This window comes from Nannospalax galili, unplaced genomic scaffold (genome assembly GCF_000622305.1).
Source record: "Nannospalax galili isolate Female #2095 unplaced genomic scaffold, S.galili_v1.0 scaffold856, whole genome shotgun sequence".
Classification (NCBI taxonomy): domain Eukaryota; kingdom Metazoa; phylum Chordata; class Mammalia; order Rodentia; family Spalacidae; genus Nannospalax; species Nannospalax galili.
Genome location: NW_008339573.1, coordinates 304,435 through 314,010, shown reverse-complemented (window position 1 = coordinate 314,010; position 9,576 = coordinate 304,435). Strand labels below are relative to the sequence as shown.

Sequence of the window (9,576 nt, the reverse complement as noted above, 5' to 3'; positions counted from 1 at the left end):
ACAAAAAAAAAAAAAAAAAAAGAATCACTGTCTATTTTAACACATGGACCTTTCATCCAAACCACAACAAAGACCTAACCAAACAGAAAATCACAAATCATTTCAAATGACTAATAATTAAGGGCATTTCTCTGACTATAACCTAAATGTTTACAATAAGAATATTAACTAGAAGCTTTATATTTGGAAATTGAGAAATATAATTATATGTGAATCAAAGAAACCATAATTAAAATAATTGAAGGAAACTCCAAGAAGTGAAATATACAGTTATTTAATACTAAAAGCTTCATGGATGAGATAAACACATTAAACGCAACTTAAGAAAAAAAATCTATTAATTACAAAACAAAGCAAAAGAAGTCATCCAGAAAGATACAAGAGATGAAGAAATTTAAAAAGAGATCCTTCTGTGTTTCCTAAGTGTGATGATCAGATTTTCATGCTATTATGTGAGATATGTCTCCCTCAAATTTTGTTATGATGTCAGCACATTACCCATCTGATATGAGAAAAAAAGAAAGAACATTTAAGAGATGTTAGAAACAGATGGTCCAATATCATCCTCAAATAGAGAATATGGGGAAGAGCCAATGAACCACATAGTACTGGTAACAAACCAGAAAATTCCATAGTTGGAGCCTGTAGTTTAAAAAGCACACTGAAAGCCAAAGAGGACAAATGAAAGTAAATCACACTTGGGCATATAATGATGAAACTTGCTGATAATTAAATACAAAGAAAAACATTTAAAAAATCATCAGAAAACTTAAAATACCCAAAGAAGGCAAAATTTAAAAACTGACAGTATGCTAGGTATGGTGGCATATGTCTGTAATCCCAACACTTGGGATTTGAAGGCAACAGAATCAGAAATCCAAATCCATCCTCAACTCCATAGGGAGCTCAACAGCAGCTTGGGCTGCATGAGACCCCGTCTCAAAAAACAAGGTGGTGAACCATGAGGAAGGCACCCAGTGTCAACCTCTGGCCTCCACAAGCATGGTCACACATCTATCACCACATACACATACCTCCCCCTCAATTTAGCCATACACTGTGAAAAAAAAAGATATATCCAAAATATAATGGTAATAAAGGCTGAAGGAGATGGAAAAGATACACCAAGAAAAATATTAACACAAAGTTAGTAGATATATTACTGTCAAACAAACTTTAAGACAAAAATGACTTTATAGGTGCAAAGACATACCTGGCTAATGATACAAGGCATAAGTGCAGAATTACATGTACATGCATTTGTGCAGGTTAGTTTTTGTCAACTTGACACAAGCTACAGACACCTGGGAAGAGGGAACTTCAATTGAAGAATTTTCTCCATTGGATTAGTCGGTAGCTACATCTGTGAGGCATTTTCTTAAGTGTTAATTGATGGAGGAGGGCCTAGGCCACTGTGGGCAGTACCATCCCAGGGCAGGTAGGCCTGGGTTGTAAGAAAAGTAGCTGAGCAAGCCAGGGGGAGCAAGCCAATAAGCACATTCCTCTATGGTCTCTGCTTTGGTTCCTGTCTTGAGTTCCCTCAAAGGTGGATTGTGACTTGGAAGTGTAAGATGACATAAACCATTTCCTCCCCAAGTTGGTTTCTGTCACAGTATTTTATAACAGCAACAGAAAGCAAGCTAGGATAGTATTTAACAGTCTTAGCTCAAAATACAGCAAAAACTGAGTAATTACAGAAAGAAATAGAAATAATCATAGTAAGATATTTTATTACTAATTGCTTAGAAAAGAAAATGAGACTAGTCACATTTTCTTCACTAGACTAGAAAACAAAACTGAATTTACATAGATACATAAAGTAAAAAAAAGGTATTCGTTCATTATACAATTAACAAAAAGCAATAATTCTTGGGATAGGGTATGGATGAGTTAGAGTACTTACTTAGCAGATTCCAGGACCTAGGTTCATCCCTACCCCACAAAATGAAAGACTGAAACAAACACATCCTCTCTCCCTCCTTCCCCCAACTTCCTCAGGTGTTGTTCCTCAGGTGCTGTCTATCTTGGTGTTTGAGTGTGTGTGTGTGTGCATGCGTGTGTGATGTATGAGTATGCACATGCATGCAAAGGCCCAGAGCAGGACATCAGATGTCTTCCTCTATCACTCTCTGCCTTACTCCCTTGAGTTGTTGCCTCTCTTTGGAAGTTCACTGGTTCAACTAGGCTGGCAGGCCAGCAAGCTCCCATGAACTGCCCGTTTCCTTTCCCCATTGCCAGGGTTATAGGCATGTGCAGCCATGCCTGGTTTTTATGTGTGTGCTGGGAATCTGAACTTGGGTTCTCATGCTTGCACAGCAAGTGCTCGTATCCACTGAGCCATTTCACTAGCCCCAACTTGGTTTTTGAGACAAAGTCTTTCTCACTTGGTCTGGAACTCACCGAGTAGTCTAAGCTGTCTGACCAATAAGCCCTAGGGATCTTAGCCTCACCAGTGGTGGGATGACAAGTGATGCCACGCCCAACCTTTTTACCTGGATTCTGGAGCTTGAACTCAGGTCCCCATGCTTGCACAGCAAGCACTTTACTGAGCTGGCACCCTAGTCTTGCAATTAACTTTTATTATTTTTTTTCTACTAACTGTTTTTGGATTCACTCATTATTATTTTTTTCCTAACTTTCTTCCTAAATTTATGCTGAATGTATAACAAAGTTAAATATTATATAAATTTAATCATGATATTATTAAATACATGAATTACTTAATAATGTGGTTCTACTTTCCCAAATACAGGGTTTCTTAACCTATATTTTAAAAATAAGCATTTTGTGCCAAGAGTATGGTCTGTGTGATAATAATTCTTTGGTATTAGTTGAGACTTCTTCTTTGCTAGCCACTTTGGTTAGTTTTTGTGTGTGTGGTGGTGGTTGTTTTATTTTATGTGTTTGAGTGTATTGCCTACATGTATATAAGTGTATCTGTGTTGTGCAATGCCTGTGGAAATCAGAATAGGGCATCAGATCCCCTGAAACTGGAGTTTACAGTTACAGGTTGTTACTGCCATGTGGGTTCTGGGAATCCAACCCAAGTCCTCTGCAAGAGCAGCCAGTGCTCTTAACAGTTGAGTCATCTCTCCAGCCCCTTGGTTAGTTTTTGTAAATGTCTACAAAGGCTTCTAAAAAATGTGTTGGTGGGTCAATGAGATGGCTCAGTGGGTAGAAGTGCTTGCTGCACAAACCCTGAGACATGAGTACGACTTGCAGAACCCATGTAAATGTCAAAAGAGAACTGAGTCCACAAAGTTGTCTTGTGACCACCACACATATACCATGGTGTGCACTCCCACATGCACACATCATGCATGCATACCTACAAATAAGAAAGTAAGGTGCATATGTACGCCCCCACACACAGTTAATTACAGAAATAAAGACAGAAAACAAAGGAAAAAAGGCTAAATAAAATCAAAAGATTAACAGGAGACAATCCTCTAGCAACATGAGTCAAGTAAAAAATGTAAAAACAGAGATGAAAGTTATTAACACTGCAAAGAATATAGACAAAAAAAAAGAAAATCTCACGAGACTAAACAACTTTTTGCCAATGAATTGTTAAACAATTTTATAGAGGAAAATTGTTGAAAATAACTCAAGGGAAAACCTAGGGAGATATAATATTAATGGTACTAAATAAAAATTGATCTTATAAAACTCATTAATCAATATAAGAAACCATAATTATCAATTTTGAAAATTATTGTGTACTATTTGCTAATCAAATTCTTTCATAAAAGAAAATGCAGCCTGAATGTTATGTTTCCTATTGATTTGTTTTAGTAGTTATAATGGTGTGTGTGTGTGTGTGTGTGTGTGTGTTTTCACCTATTTTAAAATTTTTAATTTATTACTTTTATTTTATATTATGAGTATATTGCCTGCATGTGTGTAAGTGCACCCATATCATGCATTGCCAGTGGAGGTCAGAAGAGGGCATCAGCTCCCCTGAAACTGGAGTTATGGACAGTTGTTAGCTGCCACATTGATGCTGGTAATTGAAGCTGGGTCCTCTGTAAAAGCATCCAGTGCTCTTAACTGCTGAGCCATTTCTCCAGTCCTGTTTCACCTATTTTAATACATAAGAGTTTATCCTACTCTTTAATATAACCTAGTAAACTAAATCCCTGCACCTATGTAAAGGTGGAAGGAAAAAACTGACTGAACAAAACTGTCCTCTGGCCCCCACATGCACAATGTAATGTGCAAGCCAATGTCTGGTATCTTTCTCAATTGCTCTTCATATCACTTTTTGAGAAAGGGTCAATCACTGGACCTGGAGCTTATCAATTTGGCTAAGCTGACTGGCCAATGAGCTCTAGGAATCCGCCTGTCTCTGCCCAGCAGCACTGGAGTTACAGACATCTAACATGCTCCACTTTTATGTTGCTGGAGATTTGAACTAAGGTTCTCATACTTGCTGGCAGGCACTTTAGCTACTGAGCCATCTCCTCAGCCTCTGTTTTCACTTTTAAATGATATGAATGTCTACAAAGAACATCTATGTGCTGCCCCCCCCACGCACGCACGCATGAAAGAAAATGAAAACTTGAAAATTATCCTATATGCAAGCTGGGCGTGGTGCTACATGCTTTTAATTCCAGCACTCAGGAGGCAGAGGCAGGTGGATCTCTGTGAGTTCCAGTCCAGCCTGGTCTACATAGTGAGTTCCAGGCCAGCTAGGGCTACAGGGAGACCCCGTCTCAAAAAGACCAAAAAAAAAAAAAAAGAAAGAAAGAAAGAAAGTAAATTATCCTATATGGAAAAATTTGCAAAGCTTCACTAAATATTTTAAAGCACTTAAATGTAAAAAAAAATATGTCACATAGAGGACAGAAACACAATTTTGTAAATATGTTAAGTCTTACAAATTAATTCATAAATGTACTGCATACTAAATGAAATAGCTACAGAGTTTTGCTAAAACTGACAGACCATGCCTAAAAATCCATATGGAAGAGTAAAACCCCCCAAAAAATGTTCAATGCCAAAGCTTCAGTAATTGAAATAGTATGTAATTGGCACAAGAAAGAGACCAGGGGTTCAGAAGATAAACCAATACAAATAAGGGAACTTAAGATATGGTAGAGAAATCATTAAATTTCACTGAAGAAAAGATAGGCTACTTGCTACATGATGCCATCAGTTAGCATTTAATTACTCATATCATAAAAAGCAACAATTAAACCTGTATCTTGCAGTATACAAAAATAATTTAGAATAGCCAGGGACAGTGGCTGCACACCTTGAGTCCCATCACTAGGGAGGCAGAGGCAGGAGGATCTCTGTGAGTTCAAGGCCAGCCTGGTCTATATAGAGTTCTAGGCCAGCTGAAGCTACAGGGAAACCCTGTCTCAAAAAGACCAACAACAAAAAAAAAAAAAAAAAAAAAAAGGAGAACTTTTAAAAATATTTATTATTTTTATTTTATGTGTATGAGTGTTATGCCTGCATGTATGTGAGTGTACCTGTGTCATGCAATGCGGCAGAGATCAGAAGAGGGCTTCGGATTCCCCTGGAACTGCAGTTAAGGATGGTTCATACATGCTGGGAATCGAACCCAGGTCCTTTGCAAGAGCAGTCAGTGCTCTTAACCGCTGAGCCATCTCTCCAGCATGGAGAACTTTTTTTTTTTAAGATAGAGTTTCACTATGTAGCTCTGGCTGGCCTGGCCTGGAGCTCATTATGTAGACCAGGTTGGCTTCAAACTCATAGAGATTTGCCTGTCTCTGGAGGCTAGGATTAAAGGAGTGCACCACCATGTCCAAATCAGGAGATTATCTTTATCTATTAAGACATGAAGAGATTTCTGATTATAAACTTTAAGGAAATACATGTGGGCTGTAGAGATGGCTCAACGATTAAGAGCACTGGCTGCTCTTGCAGAGGACTCGGGTTTGATTCCCAGCATCCACATGGTGGTTAGCAATCATCCAAATCTCCATTTCCATAAGAATCCGACGCCCTCTGAGGGCACTGCATGACATGGGTGCACTTACACACATGCAAGCAATACACTCATACATATAAAATAAAAATAGTAGCTGAGCGTGGTGGTGCATGCCTGCAGTGCCAGCACTTGGGAGGCAGAGGCAGGCAGATCTCTGTGAGTTCAAGATCAGCCTGGTCTACATAATGAGTTCCAGGCCAGCTGGGGCTACAGGGAGACCCTGTTTCAAAAAGACAAAAAAAAAAAAGAAAAGAAAATTAAAAAAGAAAATATTTGTAATTTTGACTTTAAAAAAGTACTTTAAACTGTCGATAGCAAAAGCCATCATACATGGTGGTTTTGGCTTGTGGGTTCTTGTTTGTTTTTTATTTTTCAGTATTGGAAATAGAACCCAGAGCCTCATGCATGCTAAGCAAGCACTCTATCACTGAGTTAACACCTCCACTTAGCAGTGTTAAATAGCCATGTAGCAGAAATATTTACTATGCATACAGCTTACAAAACATTTGTATCCAGACTATATATGTTTTAAAATATATGTGTTCTGATTAATGTGTGTGTGTGTATATCTACTAAAAACAAGGCTCAATAAAAAATGGGCAAAAGGTATTATGAGAAAATTTTTAAAGGAGTTAGCTCTAATGGCATGAAAACATACAAAAAGGCACTCAAAGGCTGGGTGTGGTGGCTCAAATTCAAGTACAGTCTGATCTGTACTAGGAAAAGACTAGAAAAGAAAAAAAAAGCATATATAAACTTCCTATTATTTTATTCATAATTCACTTCCTTTTAAAATTGAATAATCTATCACAATAGCAATGCTGTTTATTGTATAGATACATTCCTCAGTATTTTCTACAACTGTAAAATACTCTATGTATGTAATCCTTTCAACACTGATGGACAATTGAATTGTTTCCTGTTTTTGCCATTACTTATGGAACTCTGAGTAACTTGGGCATACATGTCCTTCTGGACCAATGTAGCTTAGTAGTAGAATTCTTGAAGCAGGAACTCTGTTCCAAAAGGTAACTATACATATACAATTTCAGATTTCTTTCCATAACAGAATACACTGTCAACTTCTGGATTTTACTATAATAGGTTGAAAAATATTAGCTTGGTATAGTTTTTGTTTGCTTTTGATTTGTTTTTTTATGAATGTTTTGCCTGCACATATGTAAGTGCACCACATGCATGCAATTCCCACGGAGGCCAGAAGAGGGCATCAGATCCCTTGGAACTGGAGTTACAGACATTGTTAGTTGCCATGTGGATGTTAGGAACTGAACTCAGGTCCTCTGCAAGAGCAGCAAGTGTTCTTAACCACTGAGGCATCTCTCCAGCCCGTTTATTTTATTTTTTTGAGGTAAGGTGTCACAAAGCTGAGTATGACCTTGAGCTCATGATCCTCCTGTCTTTACCTCCCAAGTGCTGGGATTACAGGCTTTTGCTACCATGACCAGTTTATGTGGTGCTGGGGAAACAAACCCAGGCCTGTATACCTCCTAGGCAAGCAGGCTACCAACTACATCTCTAGCCCTCAGTGTAGCTTTAATTGATTTTTCTCTTCTTTAATATGGTTAAGCTATTTACTTCTAATTTATTCTGTGAACTGCACATTTAGCCAGTTATTCAACAGGATTTTTAATATATTTATTTTCCATTTTTAGAATCTTTAATCATGTTAATGTGATATCTGTGATATAAGTTGAAAATACTTTTCAGTCTATTATTTGTTGAGATAATTTCACACTACATTCTGAACTTAATAGATTTTCAAGCTATAAAAGGAGGGTGCTTCTCAATCCAATGTATTCTTGGACTGGCTTGGGTGAAGAATTTTGGAGGGACTATTTCTCCTTATACTCAAAGCCATACTACCATATTAAGTAAGTCCTTTTGACTGAAAGTTTCATTTTTCTAATTCTCTCATTCATGGACCCCAAGCTTTGTCTCCCATAACTTTTTAAGCTTGCTGAAACCAGAAGCTCTCAGCCACCAGAGAACAGCAATGTCCTCAAGAAGGCTGTCAGTCTCAATGTTCTGTGTCCCTTAGGATTTCAGTTTTGTTTGGCTTTATTTTCTGTATTTTCTTCTAGGTCACCACATAAAGATTTGATGTTACTAATTTCCCCAAAGTTGTACAAAGACACTGTCCTATAGTTTCTTGTCTACTGAATTGAGCATTTAAAGAAATGTTAATTTTTTTGTTTTGTTTTGTCTTTTTGAGACAGGGTCTCCTTGTAGCCCCAGCTATCCTGGGACTCACTATGTAGACCAGGCTGGCCTGGAACTCACAGAGATCCGCCTGCCTCTGCCTCCCAAGTTTAAAGGGAGGACTAAAGGCGTACACCACCATGCCTGGCCCAAAAATGTTAAATATTTAATTCCGCATTTTCAGGTATTTTGTTCCTTGAATGTACTGGATATAGAAAAAAATTAAACAAGATGAACTATAGAAAACAAATGGGGCTGGGCATGGTGGCGCATGCCTTTAGTCCCAGCACTTGGGAGGCAGAGGCAGGTGGATCTCTGTGAGTTCAAGGCCAGCCTGGTCTACATAGTGAGTTCCAGGAAAGCTGGGGCTACAGGGAGACCCTGTCTCAAAAAGACCAAAAAAAAGAAAAGAAAGAAAACAAATGGCTTCCCTGTTCTTAGTGATTCTCTTCTCCTATTTTTGGTGATTTTAGCTTTTGTGTTACAGCATTTGTGCCATATAAACTTGCCCTCTGTAAGGTGATGTGGAATTGGGTACCTAGTCCTACTCCCTGGAAATCTTTCAATTTTGTTGGAGAAATAGATGAAAGAACTAGTGAGCTATAGAAAAGTCAGTGTATTAAGAAGCCAGTTTGGGTGCCCAGGCAACAAATGCTAATAAAATTGAAGATAAAGAAAAGAACTTTGTGGGTTTGGGCTACGCAGGGAAGAAATTAAAAGGAGTATTCAATACTGAAAAGTCTGAAGGCAGCCACAAAGAGCATGTGGAGGAGGCAGAGGCATATCATAGAGATGGACTCAAAAAAAAATGCTGAAAGGACAAGTTCATTAAGCAAAGTGCTGCCTCCCTCTCCTCAGAATGAAGTCCTGATTCTGCAGTACTAAGGGCAGCTGGTCAGGTTTAGAGCTTATTTTCCATTTGTCATTAATTGCCATCTGAAAAAAGAAAAACTAATCAGACTTTGAATGCAGCTTAGGAGCTATGGCTATCCAATTGCCTAGGCCAGTCTTGGTTATTATGCTAACCAATTTATCACAAACATGATTTGAGCACCTCCCTTGTCACTGTAGGAGAATGGAAAATTAATAATTTGAGACGAGGTCATAGTAGTCCTAAGAATCACATTTAAACTTTTATTTAAATGCTGGCAACTCCAATGTCTGACCTCATCTCAATCTCTAACCTTCTATTTTCTGGGCCCTCAGCCAGTGGGGTAACACACTCATTTCCATGCCCTTAGATGTTAAAGGAGGTGCTGTATCTGAATCATCCACTAACCATTACATCATTAATAATAAAAACAGCACCCCCTCCACTCAGCCTCATTTATTATCTCAGAATAACTCGTTTCCAAGGTATCACTTCATTCATTCTTTTATATATGTATATATAG

The 9,576-nt window shown here is 38.1% G+C and overlaps 1 protein-coding gene and 1 non-coding gene across 4 annotated transcripts in view; one reads left to right on the top strand and one right to left on the bottom strand.

The window, feature by feature from the left end:
* Sil1 (SIL1 nucleotide exchange factor) overlaps positions 1–9,576 on the bottom strand; it is a 314,878-nt gene that overhangs the window by 82,515 nt on the left and 222,787 nt on the right. The window lies entirely within an intron of this gene.
* Positions 405–508, top strand: LOC115070602. The gene has a single exon (XR_003849750.1). It is a non-coding gene; the product is annotated as a small nucleolar RNA U13 (small nucleolar RNA).